The sequence below is a fragment of the Myotis daubentonii genome, chromosome 8, assembly GCF_963259705.1.
Source record: "Myotis daubentonii chromosome 8, mMyoDau2.1, whole genome shotgun sequence".
NCBI classification, from domain to species: Eukaryota; Metazoa; Chordata; class Mammalia; order Chiroptera; family Vespertilionidae; genus Myotis; species Myotis daubentonii.
This window is the reverse complement of record NC_081847.1, coordinates 28,100,667-28,123,291: the sequence shown is the minus strand read 5'-3', so window position 1 is coordinate 28,123,291 and position 22,625 is coordinate 28,100,667.

Genomic DNA, 22,625 nt, shown 5'->3' with positions numbered 1-22,625 from the left:
GTTCTCGGGTGATGCACCCGAGAATTGGGCTCCCTCCTCTCTGGTTCTGGTGCATCACCCAAGAACCACAGCTGCCAAGTCACCACAGCTCAGCAATTCCTGCATTAAGCATCTGCCCCCGGTGGTCAGTGCACGTCATAGCTACCGGTCAGCTGGGTGAATGGTCAGTCGATCGGATGGTTGCTTAGGCTTTTATATATATAGATGACAGTAATAGAATACCTGCTTCCACAGAGCCTATGACATTGAAAAAAAAAACTTTACTTTTTAAAATGTAGCAACCTCAATATAAAGCTTTAGAAAGGAGAACTCCCTTTTGTGTACTCTTCATGCTACATGGTTTGGTGAGAAGCTGGCATTAAAGCTCTTTGTATTCACTGGGTTTATTTAATTAAGAACTAGTTATTAATTATCACAGACATTTAGTACTGTCTGATACATTTCTATTGGTCATTGTTACATAAATCTTCTCTGGATTATTTTTTTCTATTAGTGTCCATGTTTAGGTGATATGAAATCATGCTCCTGAGAGAGAAGGGGGAACTTCGGCCTTCTTAGTATAGAAAATCCAGCTCCGTTCCCCACTATTTCTTGAAATCTTTTGTGACAACAGCCACCCACAATGAGCTTTCTTTTTCCAAGTGACAATAGCACTACCCACTGAACAAACATTCAACTGTTCAAAAAATCTTGTCATCATGTTTAAGTCTGGTAGTCCAATAATATTTATAGGGGGAGGAGAGCAGCAAGCACCATGTCAGTCTAAAATTCGTTTAGAATTTTCCACAGTGCCTGCAGAAGTAGCCTCCAAGTATTTTATCATCTGATTGTTTGACCTGGAAGTCACTTTGAAGATCACAGCACCAAAGCAAGCGGTGTAGACAGCAAGCAGCACTTGCGGCACCAAGGGTGTATCCTGAGAAACAGGCAAATCAAAGGTAAAATCTCAATGCACCAGGATGAGTGAGGATTGAGGGGTAATTATTCTTTCTGGTTGACTGGAAATGTCTTTCTGAAAATTAATCTACTACGATATCAAAGTTGCCGTGCTTAGAATTCTGGTTTGTACAAAGAGGACCAGACCAACACAGAGCACCTATTCTCAAGGATCAGAGAGGCCAGGTGAGGAGTGAAGACATGTGTGTATGAAAATGTAATTGCCAGGAGGGTTCTTGCCTGCAAAGGGAAGTTATTAACAATCAGCTTCTCATTCTCTAGACTAGCTTATTCTCCTGGTGGATGGAATTGGGTCATTCTTTTGATATAGTTTCTTCCAGTCTATTAGGTCAATAATAGTAATAATATGATAGCAGGAACTCGTGGAGTGCTTACTACTTTTCAGGTACTCTCACAAGAGCTTTTTGTCATTGAACAACTTAATTGTCCCAACAACCCTATGAGCTAGGAGCTATTACCCCATTTTACGGAAGAATAGAGGTTAAGTAACTTGCCCAGTTTGCACAGCCATTAGGTAACTGAGTCAGGCTGACTCCAGAGCCCATGCTGAGCAATGATTCTGCTCTCCCATCTTTGTCTCTTCACATCAACTCTTATCATGCCTTATGAAGAATTCTATTCCAAAAAGCGTTTCCTCTTCTTTTGTCTCTTCATGTTGCAGAACTGAAAGGAAAAACATCTGCTCAGTGCAGCAATTTTCAACCTTTTTCATGTCAGGGCACACATAAACTCATTATTAAAATTCAACGGCACACCAAGTATAATTTTGATTCATTCACATCAGATGACTATTGTTGAATTGGCTGTTTTCATTTTGTTTAATTTGACAATCTAAGGGAAAAGAGGTCAGTATCCCTGACTAAATAGTCCGGTATTGCATGTTTTAAAAATTCTGGTAGCACACCACTTGAAAAGGGCTGGCTTACTAGATGGTTCTTATAAGAGACACTGTTTCCCGATGATTGAAATTCACATTGGTGAGGCTGAGATTACCTAGTCAAGGTCTGTTTCTAAGAGGTGGACGTAAAAGCAAAACAAACATCAATGTCCCCTGATAGTCGGTGATCAACAGAGATGTGGCCTGCAACACCAGAAAGGACAGTTCCTTCGAGAAGTTCACTGCCTTACTAGGTAAGAAAGAGTCATTTCTAATCTGTGAGGAACTAAGTTAACAACAAACAGGGGAAACAGTGAGCTGTCTTGGGCTTTGTAACATCTGTTATAACTGCACCTGCCTCAAAGAGTTCCTGGTTCCTATTCCCCAGAGAAAGTCAGTCAGCAGGAAATGAGGCAAGTGCATAATGGCTTTACGGGAAAAGGTGGCTTTTAACTTCTTCTTGGGCTTAATTCCTGACAATATTACCTATTCCCCTTGTTGTTCATCGTACTTTATAAGGCGGCAGTTTGCAGAGCGGAAGATGGGGAAGAAGAGAGGGACCTGCCCTTGGAAACAGTTTGATAGAACACGGGAATGTCACAGGACCAGTGGTCAATTGGGTGACATCAGTGCATCTGGACAATTAGTCCTCGCTCTGACTCACGGGGTCACACCTGCAAACAAAGAATATCCCTACTCCCCTACTCGCAGAACAATTCAAAGGCTGGCCAACTCGTGTCTCCTTTCTTTCTCAAATTCAGTGGTTCTCAAACTTTAAAGAGAATCAGGATCCAGATTTCCGGACCCGATGCCCAGAATTTCTGATTCCGTGTGTCAGGTGTGGTGCATGTGGTGCAAGTTTGCCTTCCTGCAAGTTACCTGCTGATGCTGTCACTGCTGGTCTGGGAACTCTATTTGAGAAGCATAGTTCTCATTGATTTAAACAGAAGCCCTCCATGCTACTAGTATTATTCTACTCTAGGGTTGCTCTTCCATCAGGATCATTCCATGCCCAGGAGATTCCATCTTTTCTTCTTGTCAGTAGCCATGATCAGAACTTGCCTCTCACTTTCTTCTCCATCCTAGAACCAGCCCCAGCCCCAGCCCCAGCCTCAGCCTCAGCCTCAGCCTGAGCATTCCTCTGAAACTTTAAGTTACACTCAATGGGTCCCAGAAAGAAGTTAAGTGGATATAGCCTTCCCAAGCTAGTAAAAGGGAGCAGGCATGTCCCCAGATGACTCACTGCATCGGAAAAGGTACTCTAGAGCAGTTTTCCTGTAAGCAAACTGCTGCAGATGAAATGCAAATAAATAGCTTATTTTGTTATTTAATCCATTATTATTTACAGACTTTGGGCAAGCACCTAATCTTTCTGTGTTTCATGTAAAGTGAATAGTAGAATACTGGCACATAGAGATATTTACTAAAAACAGTTTTTTCAATTAAAAACTCCCTGGGATAAATATCAATATATCTACAGAATATGAATATATAAATATGAATATATCTACAGAACTAAAGAAGAGTATCATCTCTATATGTATAATATTTATTGTATTACTATAATATGACTACAATGTTTACTATATTAACTTCCTTTATAGTGATGTTCATACTATTTATGTATTTATTCTTTATTTTCTTTTTATTAATTTATTTTCTAATTACTATTGGCTAACAATATTACATTGGTTTCAAGTGTAGAACATAGTGATTATACATGTCTATACTTTACAAAGTGATCGCCCTGATAAGTCTAGCACTCATTTGACACCATACATAGTTATTACAATGATATTGACTGTATTTTCTATGCTTTACATCCCGATGACTATATTTATAACTGGCAATTGTATTTCTTAATTTTTTTTACCTTTTTTACCCATCCCCTCAATCCCCTCTGATCTGGTGACCATCAATTTATTTTCTATCTAGGAATTTATTTCCGTTTTTATTTATGTATTTTCTTATGTTTGTTTATACATATTTTTATTTAAGAGAAATGGGATTCTACACATTCTATTCTAAAACCTGCTTTAAAATTTTTTGACAATGCCTTAGACATCTTAGAGGAAATGAGCATATTTGTTTCTACTTGACTAATGTTTTGTTTGAAACACCTATATAGTATGTTTCCTTTTTTCTTTTCTGTTTTTTATATATTGAATTTATTAGAGTGACATTAGTTAATAAAATTATATATGGTTCAGGTATAAAATTCTAGAATACATCATCTGTATATTGTACTGTGTTTACCACTCCAAGTCAAGTCTCCTTTCATGACCATTTATCTGCCCTCTACCCTCTTCTACCTTCCCCAACCCACCTTTCTTCTGGAAATCACCATGCTGTTGTCTGTGTCTATGAGGGTTTTGGGTGTATTTTTTCCAGTTAATCTTTCACCTTTTTTATCCAGGACCCCCAAATCCCCTTCCATCTGACAGCTGGCAGTCTGTTTTCTGCATCTATGAGGCTGTTTCTATTTTGTGAGTTAAATATGTTACTTAACATTTCTCTGACTGGTTTATTTTACTTAGTATAATTCTTTCCAGGTCCATCCATGCAGTTGCAAAGGGTAAAATTTCCTCCTGTACAGTCGAATAGTATTCCATTGTGTAAATGTACCACAGCATTTTATCCACTCATCTACTAATGGGCACTTGGGCTGCTTTAAAATCTTGGCTATTGTAAATAACACTGCAATGAATGGAGGGTGCATATATTCTTTCAAATCAGTGTTTTGGACTTCTTCAGATATATTCCCAGAAGTGGAATCACTGAGTCTTAAGGCAGTTCCCTTTTTAATTTGTTGAGGTAACTTTCCACAGTGGCTGCACCAATCTGCATTCCCACTAATAGTGCATGAGGGTTCCCCTTTTTCCACATCCTCACCAACATTTGTTGTTTGTTGATTTATTGATGCTAGCCATTCTGAAAGATGTAAGCTAATATCTCATTGTGGTTTTTGGAGAAGTGCCCTTGGCCCATTTCTATTGGATTATTTGTTTTTTAGGTGTTGAATTTATGTGCTTTATAAATTTTGGAAATTAATCCCTTATCTGATGTATCATTGTCAAATACATTCTCCCATTCAGCAGGCTGTCTTTTCATTTCTTTGATGGTTTCCTTTGCTGTGCAAACACTTTTTAGGTTTATGTAGTCCCATTTGTTAATTTCTTTCTTTTGTTTCTTTTGCCTGAGGGAATATATCAGAAAAAATATTGCTACATGAAATATCCAAGATTTTACTGCCTATGTTTTCTTCTAGGTTTTTTTTATGGTTTCCAGTTTAACATGAAAGTCTTTAATCAATTTTGAGATTATCACATCATTTTTTTAACAGTAAAAGAGTAGGACACCTATATTGACATATTCAATATTTTCATTATTTAAATACTTTTAAAGAAATATTATAGAAATACTTTTAAAGAAATAAATATTATTAATATAATACATATTGTACTAACATAATGCATATAATATATTTTAACTAACATATGAAATATCAATAATGTTTATAAATTACATTAGATGTTAAATATTAAAAATGTATATTATATATATATAATTAAACATTAACATAATAATGAATTTATTCATGTTATAGATGCAAAGTTATTTAAAATGCATGTATCTATATGAAAAGTATACATAAAGAATATTAAAATCTTACATTTATAATTATATTAATATGGGAACATTATTGAAATGGTAATTAGATATATATGGAAGATAATTTTTATATAATACATAATGTATATAATTAATGTTATTAATTACATATGATATGTTATCTACTATTTTTAAACAGTCACTTGAATTCTTATTAATGTCTTAATCTATTCTGCCACCCTAGTTTTAATGAAGTTATCATCACAAATCTTATTGGAAAGACAACTTGAATTAACAAAGTCATTGGATAATGGAAAGTTTACTTCATTTCTTATGGTCTAGTTTTGGAGATCTTGGGTATATATTCAGTGCATGTTTTAAACATGGAGTAATAATTAGCTCTACCTTTCACTTCTAAAGCAGTGTGTTAATGACAAAAGCCTTGATAACAATAATATTTTTAAGGCCCTTATTGAAGGAAGCAATGTTTTGGCCTCAAAGGGGTCATTCAAGCGCTTCTGGAATGTCCTGCTCTTCTATCTCTCCTGTCTTCCCACCATTTTGCCTAGAATTCCACTATTCCTGTCATTATTCCAGGAGTAGCCTTTTTCAAAAGGCTTCTATTTCTAAGAAGTTGCCTTCTTGTGAGTCTCATTATCAGTATCATTTTCTGATCACCTGCGATGGCTTTAGGGCATCTAGGGTTTACAGGCACCAAAAATACAAGAAGGGAAATGGGGACAAATTTATTTTGCTTCAAACTTTTATAGGGCTCACACAGAAAGAAAACAACAACAACACTGAGATCCTTATTAAATCTGTCGTATTCTTTAATATTTTGCCAAACTAATGGCTGGCATTATCATCAGTTACATGACCCTAGCAAGATGTGTGACTGACAGAAGTTAATGTAAAGACATGTGCTAATGAATATTGAACCAAGGTTAATATCATGCCCCATGGAAAAAGCCATATGCTCTGAGAATTTAGTCTGTTACTAAAACTGGTTTAAAGTTGGCTGTATTTAAATCTCCAATCGTTTTAAGTAAGCAAACACTTAAAATCAAATACACAGTGATGATTATATTAATCCCTTCCATTTGTTCAAAGCCTGACAGTAGAAAAGGCTTTTCGGGGCATTTTCAGAATTTATCATGGATATTCTCTCATTTAAGACAGAGTAGACCAACCTTGTTTTGTATTTGGTACTTAATAGCCTTATTTTACCCACAGAGACACCAAGGCTCAGACTGAGAAGTTAAGTTATGTGAGGTCACGCAGATAATAGGCTGTGGGTTCAACTAAAACCTACCCCTTCGCAGACAGTGCACTTGCCGCCCCACTGGGCTGTATTTGAAGATATCTGAGGGGGCCTGAGATAAATAATATCTGAAGAGTCACTTTCTAATTCTAATTGGGAGAAAATTTGGGATGGAGCAAATGTAGCCAAACGTTCTTTCTAGATGATTTTGATTACCCCTCCACCTCTGTTAATGGGCTACATCGTGTCCTCCCCAAATTCATGTTAAAATCCCAACCCCCAGTAATGGGATCTGGAGAAAAGGTCTTTAAAGTGGTACATAAGCTCTGAGAGTCCCCTTGGGGTGTGCCCTGATGCAGTCTGCCTGGTGCCTTTATAAGAAGAGGCACTACATGTGTGCAGGCACATAGGACAAGTGCGATAAAGAGGCACTAGGGCAGGGGTGGGCAAACCCTGGCACGCGTGCCAAACATGGCATGGCAGTAACTTTTGCTGGCACGTGAAACCCTCTCTTATAATCTTGCATTTACAATTGTGAATCTTTGTTCTCAGTGATGAATTTTGTTAAGTCTTATAATAGGAGTAGCCTGACAGATGAAAGTAGTAGCTCGTGAATATCTCTGAAGATCACAAAATATAAACCTGATGTAAAATCTCTGTCATCAGTGATGCAGCAGCAAAAGTCCCACTGAGAATATCAAACGGAGTCATAAAGTTTTCTGTCGGATTATCAGTGTACATGTATACATTAAAAAAATAAATGTCTTTTTCATCATCATATACTGTGCTTTTGTCGCTTGAATGAATTTTATTATTTCTTCAAGGTTCTTCACATACGTACACCTTAAGAGATATCAAGTAGGCATAACATGTTCTCAAAAAATTAGGGTTGGCACGCAGAAGAATTTTGAGTCAGAGATTTTGCTGGTTTTGGCACGCACTCACAAAACGGTTGCCCACCCCTGCACTAGGGGGTGGCCCTTTGCAAGCCAGTAGAGAGGCCTGGAACAGACCCTTCCCTTATGGTCCTCCAAGGCATCCAATCTGTTGAGACCTTTATCTTGGAATCCCAGACTCCAGAGCTGTGGGGAAACAAATATCCCTTGTTTCAGCCACACAGTCTGTGATACTTTGTGATGGCAGCCCAGAAAACTAATACAATCCCCAACCAAATCTCTTGAACCGCCCACCTGGAAGAAGTAATGAGAGGGTAGCTTTGGAAACATCTATGAAGGGAAGCTATTTATTAACATTTTAATGCCTAGAGAGTGGACCTTCCAGCCCCCCTGGACGTGTACTGCTTATTTGAAACATGGATGGCTCGGGTAGCCTGTTATGCCCAAGTTAAAGCTTTTCTTGAGGCATCTGCAAATAGCAGGTACTAAGGAATTTGATTCTTTATTGAGATATCCCACCTGCTTTCCTCTTCCCCTTCATTGTTTTCTTTCTTTCTCCGCACTCTTCCTTCTCTTCATCTCTGGCTTTTCTCCTCTCCTTCCTTTCCCTGCTTACACTGTCCCCCCTCTACTCTTTCTCCTGTCTCCCTTCTCTCTGATCTTTCCTGTTCTCTCTTCCCTTGTCTTGTATTTTCTCCCCTCTCTGTCCCCAACTCAAATACTTTCTCCTCACTTTTGTCTCCCCTACCTTTCTTACCTTTCCTACCTTTCTTTTAAAAAATTATTTAAAAAGGACAGCTTTTCAATATTTGTTACCCTTGTGCAAACATTCATCAATATAAGATACCCCATGGGGTATTTTCTATGAATTCAACAGGGGCTGCAACAAAATAAGTGGCTTATCCAATCCCTATTAGAATGCCAGGCATCAGAGTACAGATGTGGAGGCATTTCTGGGTTGGCACAAGGCTTTCCAAGTCTCCAAAGTCATACTACCAGGCAGACATCAACACTAACTATTCACAAGTCCTTGCAACCACTTTTGAGCTAAAAATTCCTTATGATTCCCTAAACTCTTTCAGATATATTTAAAATTGTCTGAGTCAGTGGGTGGGGAAGGTGGTGGCGGCAAGCGTGGGCTGGCAGAAATGACTGAAATGAACAGCGATTCTTGAACCTATCGGTATAAGATCAAGCGTGAATTTGAAAGTTAAAGGGCAGATTGTCATTATACATCATATCTGAGGTACATAGTTGTCTCCTCCAAATCATGTCTTACTTATTCATGTAAGCATTACAAAATGGAAATCTCTCGGCATTGAAATCAACAGTGTGGATTCCCCCATTCTGTCTGACTCCTCCTTTGCAGGAAACAAATAAAGAACTTCTCAGCTTGTTGCAAAATCTAGCATTCTCAACTCTGCACTCCAGCCTTTTGGATTTCACCTTATATATAGAATAACATACTTATAATCCATAAAAAGAATTCTTAAATTACGGGAGAAATATGGCTTAACACGTCTCCTCTGGCCCAAAGAAAATAATTGGTATCCCAATAAAGTCATTATTAAAAGTAATGGATGGGCAAAGCCTGGAAAAATCATTTTTGAAAATTTCCAAACAGGGCGAAACAGGAAAATGTCTGGGTTTCACAGTGTTATTTAACAAACACCCACTGTCTGCTCAGGGGACCTGCATCACCTCAGTCATGAGTTCGACTCGTCTCATGGCGCCCCTTCTTGTAATGATGGTAAAATCCCTGACATCCAGGACAGAAATGAAAAACAAAACAAAAAAAAACAGGAAAGCTTTCTACAGTTATAAAAGCTACAGGTTTATCTTCAGTGACAAGTCAATGAGAAAAGACCAGTGCAAATGAGATTTTCAGAGCATCAGAGTGTACCCTGGCTGGAGGCAAACAGGACTTCTGGCCTTTGAGGGACACGGGCACTCTTTTGTGTTGTGTATAAGCTGTATGAAGCAGCAGGGCGTGTCCCAGATTATTTGAAGTCATGGAAATGGACCATCATTTATTCTCTAGCTGGTCTTTTTTTTTTTTTGCATATTTCTAGTATATGTTTCCCTTTATGATTTCATAGTCCCTTTTTCTTAACTCTCACCCTACTCATCTAATGGCAATTTATTCCACCTAAAGATGAAAATTCAAGTATCCATCCCAGGAAAAGTACAATTGATATCTCCACTGTCTAGCAACTCTGGAGTTAGTTTGTCCATCATCCCCAGAAGAGGCCACATCTAACTATAGAACTGCAATGCCACGCCTCTATTAGGGTGTCCATATTCACAGCTATCTCTCTAAGTCTAGAGGGGCAAGCTATCCCTGTAAAGAACCTTGCAAATGCCTCACTTTTATTCTATCTATAACCAAAGTCTAACTGCTTGTCTATTAAGACAAAGAATTAAAGAGGAAGTGAACAAAACCTAAGTATGTCTTTTTAGAATGCCATAGCCCGAGCAATCTCTAACACAGTAATTCAAAAACTGAAATTCGTATCTAGATATTTATCTATATATCTATGTTGAGTTATATAAACTATGAATTTCAAAAATGGGTGGTTTGGAAATATGAGTAAAGGAGATTTCATAAGAGCTGTAAATGCACCAAAAATGTGTACTGGATTCTCCTGAGACTACCGGACTCACATATCTGTCCACTGTTGCTCTAAGTACACTTGCTATTGTTTACTATTTGTCTTCCTGCATGCCTCACAACTCTTTCAGCTGTTCACATAATTTTCTACTCGTTGCTATGCCTTTGAGCTTTTATTCTCTAATCTATAGTACCAAGGTTAAGTCACATTTAAAGAGTTAAATGGAAAATAGCTCTCTTTCAAAGACTTGCATTAAATCCTGGCTCCTTTAATATGATCTAAACCTATGTGCCTCAATTTACTCTTCTATCAACTGGCCATATTCAGTTATGTACTATTTATGTTTCCTCATACTCATTTTGTGAGACTTACCTGCGTCTAACTTACTCTACACTAGCGCTAGCATGGGGAGAAAATCCACAAAATACAGCAAAAGGAATACCAGGCTAAGTGGGTCCCCTTTCCTGGTTGCACCATCCTGAGGGTATGGATTTGCCTCTTTAGGACATGGGACGTGAGAGAGCACAGGCAAAAAATAAAGGTGAGGCCACGCAGAGTTTACAAACCAGCAGTTAATTTGAACTTTTCCATGTGTTTACAGGCTAATATAAGTAGAAGCTTACTCAAATTGATGACAGTTGCACAGGATTCCACTGTTCAGGTTTTGTGTATTACAGGTAAGCATTGTCTACGCCTGTGTTTATCATCCATTGGAATGACATGAATTCTAATCCCAAGAGGCATAAATGAGAAGTGAGATTCACTATATACACTGTATCTAAATTCTCTTTATATATAAATATGTTAGATAGGAAAACTATAGACGCTGTATACACCATCTAGACAATTGTAACTCCTGGTTAACAGCCCCTAAAACTATTAAGAGAAAATGTTGAAGTAAACACACAGATGGAGGTTTGGGGTTTGTCTGATGTTTTCCGCCTTTATATTTTTATTTCCCAACATTCTTCTTATTCATTGTTTTTGAGTGATTTTGGACTCTGTCAAATGTCTGCTTTCGTCTGTGTGTAGGTAAAGAGGTAGTTACTTGGGAATTGTGTAGGCTGGTTTTAAAATTATAGGCAATTCTTTTTCTACTTCATAGGAAATTTGTTTCATTAGGATTTTATATGAGTTTTCTGAACCCACTTGCCTCATTTTGGAGGATCTTAGTCTTTATGAAGACAGAGGATCTTCCTGGATAGACAAAAGTAGGTGATCTTCTAAAGCAGTGGTTCTCAACCTTCTGGCCCTTTAAATACAGTTCCTCATGTTGTGACCCAACCATATAATTAATTTCGTTGCTACTTCATAACTGTAATGTTGCTACTGTTATGAATCGTAATGTAAATATCTGATATGCAGGATGGTCTTAGGTGACCCCTGTGAAAGGGTCGTTCAACTGCCAAAGGGGTCGCGACCCACAGGTTGAGAACCGCTGTTAAAGCAAAGAATGGTTAGAAAGTCCAGATTGTGGATTAGGCAACCAGAATAGGGTGAACCAGGTGAGAGGTTTAGTCTTGATGCAATAGAAACTAAAATAAGAGTTAATTAAGGTTTTAAAGACGTAGATGGAATAAAGGAAATTATGATCAAGGAACTCACTGTGGTGTGGATTGAAGTAAGGAGTCATTAACATATGGTATTGTTATAATATCCAGAGAGTTATTATAATAATACGAATGAAGAGTGAATAATCACAATGTTGAGAATAAAATAGATCTGTAGTAGATTATTGATGAAATTTACATCAGAAATCAGCTGCTCCAGTGGTTTCTATTATTATCTAGACAGCTTAATTCATACTGTGAATATCTGTGTCTGCCCATTACTGTCACTGAAAATACTTGAACTTGGTCAATAGTTCATTTTACAGATAAAAGGGCAGTGATTCAGAGAGGTTAAGTGACTTGCTGCAAGTAAAGTTTATTGTTTATGAACAATTGAGGACAGCATAAGGGTTTTTGCATTGAACCATCCTGAACATATCAGGATTCCTTTCTTTGGGGAGGGAGGTATTGTTTTTCTTTTTTAAATATAGAATTGGGGAGTCATTTGATTTTGTTCTGTATTAGCCTTTAATCTCAGTAGTTGAGTACTTCTTCCCTTTCAAAATGATTTTCTGAATCACTCTAGTGTTTGACTTTCATTTTTTCTTTGCTTTTTTTTTTTAACAAATATTTTTTTATTGGTTTTTAGAGAAAAAGGAAGGGAGAGAGATAGATAGAAACGTTGATCATCGGTTGGCTGTTCCTTCAAGCCCCCTACTGGGGATCAAGTCCCCAAACCTTGGTATGTGCCCTGACTGGGAATCAAACCAGTGACCTCTTGGTTTCTGGGTTGATGCTCAACCACTGAGACACACTAGCCAGGCCCCTTTTTTTTTCTTATACACCCATAAAACTACTCCACACTCAGGACAGTAAACACACCCAAAACCCCTAAAAATTATTTCCTAGTTCTTCTATGTAATGCCTTCCTTTCCTGATCTCCTAAACACTACAAAGTAACCACTGGTCTGTTTTCTGTCTCTATATATTAATTGGAATTTTCTAGAATTTTATATAAATAGAAACACACAAGTATGTGTTCTTTTTTAAATCTCATTTGTTGATTCATTACCTAGATCTTGTTTTTTGTTTAATTTTTAAATTTAGGGTCCTTTAGAGTTTATAATAGTATGTCTTTATCTTCAAATTATTTTATATTACTTCAAATACAGTATAAGAATCTTATGATATTTTAATTCTGTTTCTCCCCTCCTGAATTGTATGCTATTATCACACATTTTATGTGTTTATGTGTTATAAATTCTACAATACATATTATTTTTGTTTAAGCAGTCAACATCTTTAAAGAGATTTAAATAATAAGAAAACATATGTTTTCCATGCAGTTACTATTTATGGTTCTCTTCATTCCCTTGGGGAGACCCATATTTCCATGGGGTCTTGTTTTCTCTCTGCCTAAAGGACTTCCTTTAACATTTCTTACAGTACAGAGCTGCTGTTGATGAATTGGTATTACCATTTTCCACCATTTTTTTCTTTTTTGGCAATCCCATTTGAACCTTTTCTCTAATATGCAGTCAAGATAAACTGAGCTAACGTTAGATGTTTAGTTCTACACATTATGTTAGCCTCCTCTATATTTCCTCGTATTTTTCAGAATTGAATTGGCAATTCTGTCATTTCTTTTTACTTTTTATATAAATTTTAAAGTCAACTTGTTGATATTTACAAAAATGTTTGCTGGAATTTTGATTGGTATTGTATTATTGGATCTATAGAGCAAATTGGATCTATATAACATTTTAATACTGACTCTATTAAGCTATAAACACAGTATAGCTCTTTATTTATTTAGGTTTTCTTTCATGTCTTTCATTAGTGTTTTGTAGATTTCTATTTATAGATCTTGGATTAAGATTTATACTAAGTAGTTCCATTTTGTATTATTAGTAGTATTAGTTATTAGTTTACATTTCTCATGTGATATATAGTAGTAACTAGAGGCCTGATGCATGAAATTCGTGCAAGGGGCTCAGCCCTCACAGCCCCTCACAGCCTCGGCCAGCCCTTGCAGCCCCAGCTTCATCCGGACGGTCGTCTGGAAGGTTGTCCAGACAGTCATTCCACTGTTTGGTCTAATTACATATTAGCTCTTTATTATATAGGATATAATTGACTTCTGTAGGTGACCTTGTATTCTGAGACCATGTAAAACTCATTTATTTGTTCCAGGAGTATTTTGTGAATCTTTTGAAATTTCCTACATAGATAATCATATTATTTCGAAATAAAGATGCATTTCTGTCTTTCTCTCCAATGTTTGCCTCGTCTTTTCTTGCTTTACTTTACTAGCTACAACTTTCAGTATGGTGTTAAATAGGAATGGTGGGAAAGGACATCCTTGCCTTGTTGTGGAGCTTAGAAGAAAACTGTTAGTCTTTTACCAGTAAGCATCATGGTAGTTGTAGGTTTTTTGTAGATATCCTTTATTAAGGTAAAGGATTTTGCTCACAAATATTTATTTTTAATATATGAGTTGTATCATAAATGAATGTTAGGTTTTGTTGAAAGTTTTTTCTGCATAAATTAATATGATAATATTTTTTCTTATTTAGTCTAATAATATGGTGAATTGTGGTGATTGAATTTTGAATGTTGAACCAGTCTTACATTCCTGGAATGAACTCCACTTGATTTTGATGTATTACTGGTATGCTTTTTATATATGACTGGGTTTGATTTGTTAATATTTGTTATGAACACTAACTCCTCACTTTGTCATGCTTCAGACACTTGAATGTCTTTACCTCACTTCTACTTATACCATGTACCTCCCAGTTTTCCTCCTACTCCTCTGACTCATTTGATGTTTCCATGTATGGTTCCTTTTCTTCTGTACAACCTCAAATGTTGTGAAATCCAAACTTTTCTTTTTGGCCTTCATCTTAGTTTCAGTCTTCATAGTTCCATTGACCTTATCCTTTCTCATTGTCCAGTATGGCAGATGGATTACTAGCATAGATCATTCTTCTTGTTTCAGACCCATGTTTTCAAATAACTTCTGGATATCTTCAGCTATATGCCCTACCTTCATCCATTCCCTTATTCATCAAAAAAAAAGATTTATTGAGTTATTATACTCTATGCTGTAACAAAGATTTTGCCCTCATGAAAGTTACATAATTGTGTGTTTGTATGTGTGTATATGAGAGAGAGAGAGAGAGAGAGAGAGAGAGAGAGAGAGAGAGAGAGAGAGAGAGAATAAATAATTCACAAGATAAATGTTATGCTATTAGATGGTAAGTATTATACAGAAAATAATTCACCCTATGGTAAAGATCAAGAGTGCCTGGGGAGAGTGTGGGACTAGCAGTTTTAAATAGAGTAATCAGTGAAAGCCTTGTTTTGAAGGTGTATTACAGCAAAATGTTGAAGGATATATAGGAATTAGGCCTTGTATATCTGGGAGAAGCATTCAAGTTAGAGGGGTTGCAATGCAAAGGTTGTAGGGCAGTGTGAGCCTGGGTCTTCTAGGACAGTAAGGAGACTGGTGCCTGCCAGTGTAGTGTGAGGAGGAAGAGAAGAGGAGAATAAGTCAGAGAGGTAATACAGGACACATCTTGCAAGTTCTCATGAGCTTTTATAAAGAACTGATCTTTATTCTAAATAACACCCCCGTGCTTGTGGGGTTCTGAGCAAAGGCATTATTCCTCTGCCTGCTGTGTCTCTTGACCATCAAACTGTCCAAAATTTAAGTAATTTATTTCACTTATTTATTTTTCCAACCCAACTCTACTACCCTACCTTAGTTTCTTATAAAATCCACTGTCTCCCAAGCCAAATGTATGTGAAATTTACTTCTTGCTCATATAATAGTCCAATACATGTTTCCGTCATCAGCCAGTGACTCCCTCTTACTTATTGATTCAAGGAATATGGGTATTGTATACATGGTTCTACCATCCCTTATGGCTTCATCACTGGGCTTCAACCAGCAAAAAGAGACAGAAGACAGAGGGCCCTCTCCTGTAGGGGCAGCACCTATCACTCTCATTTTCCATTAATGAGAACTCAAATGTGCCACTTAAAGGTTAGAGGCAAGAATTATAGTCTAGGTGGGTGCCCAGAGAGAAAAGATTTGAATCAACAGCTAAACTGTTATTTTCTCATCAAATAATATGAAATTAATGGACTCTACCAACTAAATACTTTTATATATATACTAGAGGCCCTGTGCACAAAAATTTGTGCACTCGGGGGATCCCTCAGCCCAGCCTATGCCCTCTCGCAGTCTGGGACCCCTCAGAGGATGTCCACCTGCTGGCTTAGGCCTGCTCCCTGGGGGATCGGGCCCAAGCTGGCAGTCAGATATCCCTCTGGCAGCCTGGCAGCCCTTAGAGGATGTCCACTTATCAGCAGGGAGCAGACCTAAGCTGCAGTCGGACATCCTTAGTGCTGCTGAGGAGGCGGGAAAGGCTCCCGTCACCATCACTGTGCTGGCAGTCATAAGCCTGGCTTGTGGCTGTGCAGAGCTCCGACTCTGGGAGTGCACTGACCACCAGGGGACAGCTCCCGCAATGAGCATCTGACCCCTGGTCGTAAGTGTGTGTCATAGTGACCAGTCATTCTCAGTCAGTCTGCTGTTAGGGTCAATTTGCATATTACCCTTTTATTATATAGGATAGAGGTCTGGTGCACAGGTGGGAGCAGGCTGGTTTGCCCTGAAGGATGTCCCGGATCAGGGTAGGGGTCCCACTGGGGTGCCTGGCCAGCCTGGATGATGGGCTGATGGCTGTTTTCAGGCTGGCCACACCCCCTTTAGGGTGGTGGGTCCCCACTGGGGTGCCTGGCCAGTCTGCGTGAGGGGATGAGGGCCATTTTCAGGCTGGCCAAGCCCCCCGGCAATGGAAGCTCCCAGCCTCTCCTTTCTTTCTTTTTCTTTTTTATTCTGGGATTTATTTACCTTCTATAATTGAAACTTTGTAGCCTTAAGTGGAGCTCAGAGCCAGCCAGGGCAGGTGGGAAGCTTTGCTTCCTTCATCACTGGAGCAACTAAGCCTCCTGCTTGCTCCAGCTTGGTGGCTGCCGGCTGCCATCTTGGTTGGGTTAATTTGCATATAGTTGCTCTGATTGGCTGGTGGGCATGGCTTAATGCATAGGAAAGGTATGGTCAATTTGCATGTTTGTCTTTTATTAGTGTGAGATATATATATATATATCTCAAAACTTTTCTGCTTTATTTGGGCGTTATACTCTCTACTTGAATTTTTTTGGGGAAAAAATCTATTCTCTGAGGTTTAAGGGTCTTCTATAGATGTCCTGTCTCTCACATTCAAATTTGGTCATTTTCATACATTTCCAGGAACTCCTCATAACTTTTATGCTGACACTCAAGGCCTTTTGCTGATCAGATTTACAGACTTGCTTGATCTCAGATTCTGCTGTCCCCACCAAGTCTGTGTGTATTTTCATGGTGCCATGTTATCTGCTTTTCCACAAATCATTGGTGTCCTATTACATGCTCCTTGTGCCTAAGTCACACCATTCCACATGCACAGGCAAATGCCAACCCTTAAAACAGCTGATCAAGACCACTTCTAACCTTGCCAAAGTCCCCAGGAAATGAGAGGTGTGCTTGATGTTCCACACCTCCTTAGTTATGACCTGGTACACCATCCATGGTTCTGGGTGTGACAGAAAACAGACACATTTTATTTTTATAAAATTGATTTGATGCAGAAATGTTGCATTATCTTTCTCTCATCCTTCCTTTCTTCCTTCCTTCCCTCCTTCCTTCCTTCTTCCTTCCTTCTTTCCTTCCTTCCTTCCTTCCTTCCTTCCTTCCTTCCTTCCTTCCTTCCTTCCTTCCTTCCTTTCTTCCTTCCTTCCTTCCTTCCTTCCTTCCTTCCTTCCTTCCTTCCTTCCTTCCTTCCTCCTTCTTCTCTTTCTTCCTTTCTTTCATTTAGACAGTGTTTTATAGTGTTTAGGCCAAAGTATCTTATATTTTCAAAGTGTGGGTTGAATAAAATCATATCCAGAATTTCTTCAAGCATCCAAAGTGATGGATTCTAAAGTTCATGAATATGAGGCCTCATTTTTTATAGCATCTGCCTTGTGAGGCCTGGAGTTTGTGAGCACAGTATTTTTTACGGACCTCAGAATGCTCTTCAGATACCACTATCTATGCACATCACAATTGTTTGACACAAACCATCAGATCAATATTAGATTTCTGGGGAGTAAGGAATTCAGATGCTATTTAAACAGCAAGACCTTTTCAGGTTAATAGAAAATGTGTATTTCTATTCCTATCTCATTCCCCAATCCATCTGAAACATATTTGGAAATTAAACAGGTGGGTAACATGTGAGTTTTAAGATGGAATTTCCTACTCCTTTGGTTCCTACTGCCAACAGCATTTTTGCAATTAATTTAACATTAGATGGACATGAAGAAACATGTTTCTCATCTCTGCAGGAGACTATATAAGATAATTGGGGACAGATTACTTCTTTATTATAAATTAGTAATATTTTTCATGTCTTGCATCAATATTTTTCCTATACCTTAGGAAGGGCAGAAGCATGTACACCTGCACCTCTCTTATCTAACTTTGATACTTGTCCAGAAAATTTATTTATTCGTGTCTTGAACTTACTTATTCTTCATTGAAGTTAGAGCTATTAAATTGTCTTTTAAAAAAATCTATTGTTTCTAAATGTGTAAAAGAAAAAGAACTTACATTGGAATGATTTTTTTTTTTTTGTGAGAGCAGAGAACTCTATCATAAACACAATGGCTAGCAAATATTTGTCACCCAAGAAATATTTGTTAACTGTGTCCTTCCCTTTTATTTTTTTATGTGGTGTCAAATAAAATAAAGCCCACTATAATAAGAATAAAAACAATAAAATGAGTTTTACCTAAATATCCTACAGAAAATATTGAACAATTTTTTTCATATTTGTCTTAATCAGAGTTTTTGGAAAATTTAATTCATATATTCTCCCTCATCAAAGAACGTCTCAAGAAAAAATAGTATCTTTATTAAAAAATGACACCCACGCTATAATAAATCTTCATGAGTGGGTGATACTGACTTCAGAAGCATAGGATAAATTGCCCCAAATTCATGTTTTAGTTCCATTATGTTAATGCCATGCAAACATCCCTTTATAAGGCACACTATTTATACTTCTCTACATTAGTTCTTTCAAATTTACCTTAGGAAATAAATTCATTGTTTTCTTCAAGCTATCCTCTTGAGGCTTTAAGTGTCATCAATACATTCAAAGATACATACTCATAAATTGAACTGTTGTTCATAATCCCAACTTAAATGATTTGCAGATATATTCATGACAAGGAACTAAATTCCTTAGGCTATTTGCACATATCTTGCCTGTTGTGAATAATGTTGTGGACATAGGTGGACAAATATCTCTTCAGGACCCTGATTTCAATTATTTTTATTAAATATGCAGAAGTGGGATTGCTGGATCACATGGTAGTTCTATTTTTAAGTTTTGAGGAACCTCCATTCTGTTTGTCATAGAAGCTACATGATTTTACACTCCCATAACAATAGACAAGGGTTCCATTTTCTCCACATCTTCACTGACACTTATCTTTTTTCCCCTTTGACCATCCTTCTTTCTCAGTGTCGTATTCAATCCATGCCCTATTAATTTCATCTCTAGATTCATTCTGATGCACCCACTGCTTTACATCATCAACTTTATGACATGGACCAACACAACATTTTCAATTTCCTACACTACTATAAAATCCTATAAAAAATATCATATCACTATTATCTTGTCCAATATATTCTTTAGAAACTATCCAAAGTGTTATTTTTTAAATTTAAAAATAACATGCACTTCCCTATTGCTTAAAAGTCTGCAATGGCACTGGAAAGTGTGGCTCAGTTGGTTGAGCATTGTCCTGTGCACTGAGAGGTAGCTGGTTCTATGCTGGGTCGGGGCACATGCCTGTGTTTCAAGCTCAATCCCCAGTAGGAGATGTGCGGGAGGAAGCTGATTAATATTTCTCTCTTATCAATGTGTCTCTTCCCCTCTCCCTTCCTCTCTCTCTAAAAATCAATAGAAACGTATTTTTTTTAAAACTACAATGGTTTCTCATTGTAGTTGTAGTAAAATTCAAATTTCCCATTATGGGAAAATCTCTACCTAGTCTTACCTCTGCTTACTTCTCTCTAAAGTCACCACAACTTGATCTACTTTTATGACCTTACAAAGCTGAGTTCTTTTCCACTTTGTTCAGGCTGTTCTATGTATCTAGGCCACCCTACAGCTGACTTTGTCAATACTGTCACCTGCCCAAACTCCAGTCCCTTGCTAACTCTTTAAAAAGAACTTCTGTGATTAAACTAACTATATTAATGTTCATAACCCACTGGATTTTCCCCACTATTTTTAAAAAATATATTTTTATTGATTTCAGAGAGAAAGGGAGAGGGAGAGAGAGATAGAAACATCAATGATGAGAGAGAATCACTGATTGGCTGCCTCCTTCATGTCCCCCACCAGGGATCAAACCCACAACCTGAGCATGTGCCTTGACTGGAATTGAACCCGGGACCCTTCAGTCCTCAGGTCGAAGCTCTAGTCACTGAGACAAGCCAGCTAGAGCCATTTTGTTTTGTATTTTGCATATCAATTCCTTCTGATTTTGTGTTTATTTTTTTATTGTTTGTAGATGTGTCTTCCTCAATTTGGAAGAGGTGTTTTTTACTTTCTACATACTGGGACTTTATAGAATTTTATCATTTTATATGATTGTAACCAGTAGTTAATTGTACAATTGGAATAGCAACAAAAAGCTCAAAACTAAAATGAATAAAAGGTACATCCATAAATTAATATTTTATTTTAACTTAAAACATACATATGTGTTTTCTTCTACTGATCTTTTTATCTAGGCCAAGGACTTTTTAAGTATATTGTTGAATGATTTGAGTTATTTTAGATTCTTTTTTCTTTTTGCAGTAGCATAACCCATACTGTTTTGACTATGATTTCTAGTTTCAGTTGCTTAATTTAAATCAAATGAGAAACTAAAGACACCTTTGAAACAATCAGAATATCAATCCCTTCTAGATTTTGTATTTATTTTTTATTATTTTTAGATGTGTCTTCCTCAATTTGGAAGAGTTTTTATTTTCTTCTTTTGTTGTTATATGGTTTTGTTTTTGGTGAGTATGTTCTTATTGAGTTCTTTCAAAGATTTTACTCAGATTGTTTTCTCATTGTAATCACACAGGGACTCAGGCTCCTACCATCCTGTCCTTTGTCCTCCTCAAGTAACATATTTGTGTTGCTCCGATCTAGAAATGGCACATATTACCTTTACTCACATTCTATTGGCTAGTGTTCAGTCACATGATCACAGTTAACTGCTAAAGAGGCAGGAAATGTAGTCTAATTGTGTGCTCAGGAAGGAGAGGAAATGGGTTTGGTTAGCAGCTAGAGCTAGACAGTCTTGGCAATAATATCCTTTAAATCTGTTTTAATATTGTTATACAATTTGGGCTCTATTTAATATGGTAAATTGAAAAAAAGAAGATGACTACATTTTATAAGTATTAGTTATTCTGGAATGGTCTATATAAGAGTCTGTTTGTTCTACTTATCCTAATCTCTTGGCAAGTATTGCCTGCAAAGAGAGTTAAGTAGAAGATATTTTATCTTATTAATAGTGTCCCCTACTAGCACTTATGCAGACTGAATCAGAAAAAACCCTTTTTAAAATAAAATAGAATCATAATATAAGTTGCCATTGTAAGTAGAATCATGTCATAAACATAAAAATGTTAAAATAGTCTCTATTATTTCCTGGCCTACAAGTCAGTTCCTTTGGCTTTCACATACTTATTAGGTGTACGCAAAACATTCATGTGAGTTATAGGAATAAATGACATTGGTGGCTATAACAGAATTATTTTGTTGGTCAGCATTAGCTTCCATGCACATGGATTAAGCCTGTTAGAACTATTTGTAGATATTGAAAATACCATCTTGCCAAATATGTCTCATTACTCATCAATCAGCAGTGATTCCTAAGATCTATTGTTAAAGAGAATTTGCTAGATTAATTGATATCATCATAGGATGCCCAACAAAATATTAATACCTTAACTGGAAAGACTAATAAATCAATCCCAAATTGCATTATTATTTTATCATGAATTAATGCATTAAGTTACTTAACTCTTTGCAAGTGACTAAAGGTGTTCAAAGGAGGACAGCTGAAATTTTAATGGCAAGTTTTGGAGAGAATAGGAAACTGGATATAGATACTGAATTAAACACTCCTGGCAGGTTGGCAGGTAGGGGGCAAGCCTGGGGCATAAGGGGAGTAGAAAGGTAGCATTAGCTTGTAAAATATTTGTAATTACATATATATAATCTCCAGAGTCTGCTTGCTGTGAGTGATACACTACTATTTTTGCTCTAAAGAATAGTTTTAAAAGCCCCTTGTATTATTCAATAGCCACTTCCATACACTATATGCCGCTTTGTCTCATGGCCTTCTAGTTACATCAAACATTAGACATATCATATGCCAATGGGAAAGCAAGGTTGATTTTTTAAAACAACTTTATCCAAGTATTATTAATATATAAAATGCACATATTTGAGGTATACAATTTGATGAGTTTGGGTATATGTATATACCCATGAAACCATCCCCATAATCAAGCTAATAGACATATCCATCACCTCCAAAACCTCCCTGTGTCCATTGTTGATTATTTTTCTGGGTTTAGTGCTGTTGTAATAACTATTAACATGATATCCTCTTAACAAAATTTTAAGTTCACAATACAGTATTGTTGACTACTGGCACTATGCTACACAGCAAAGCTCTAGAACT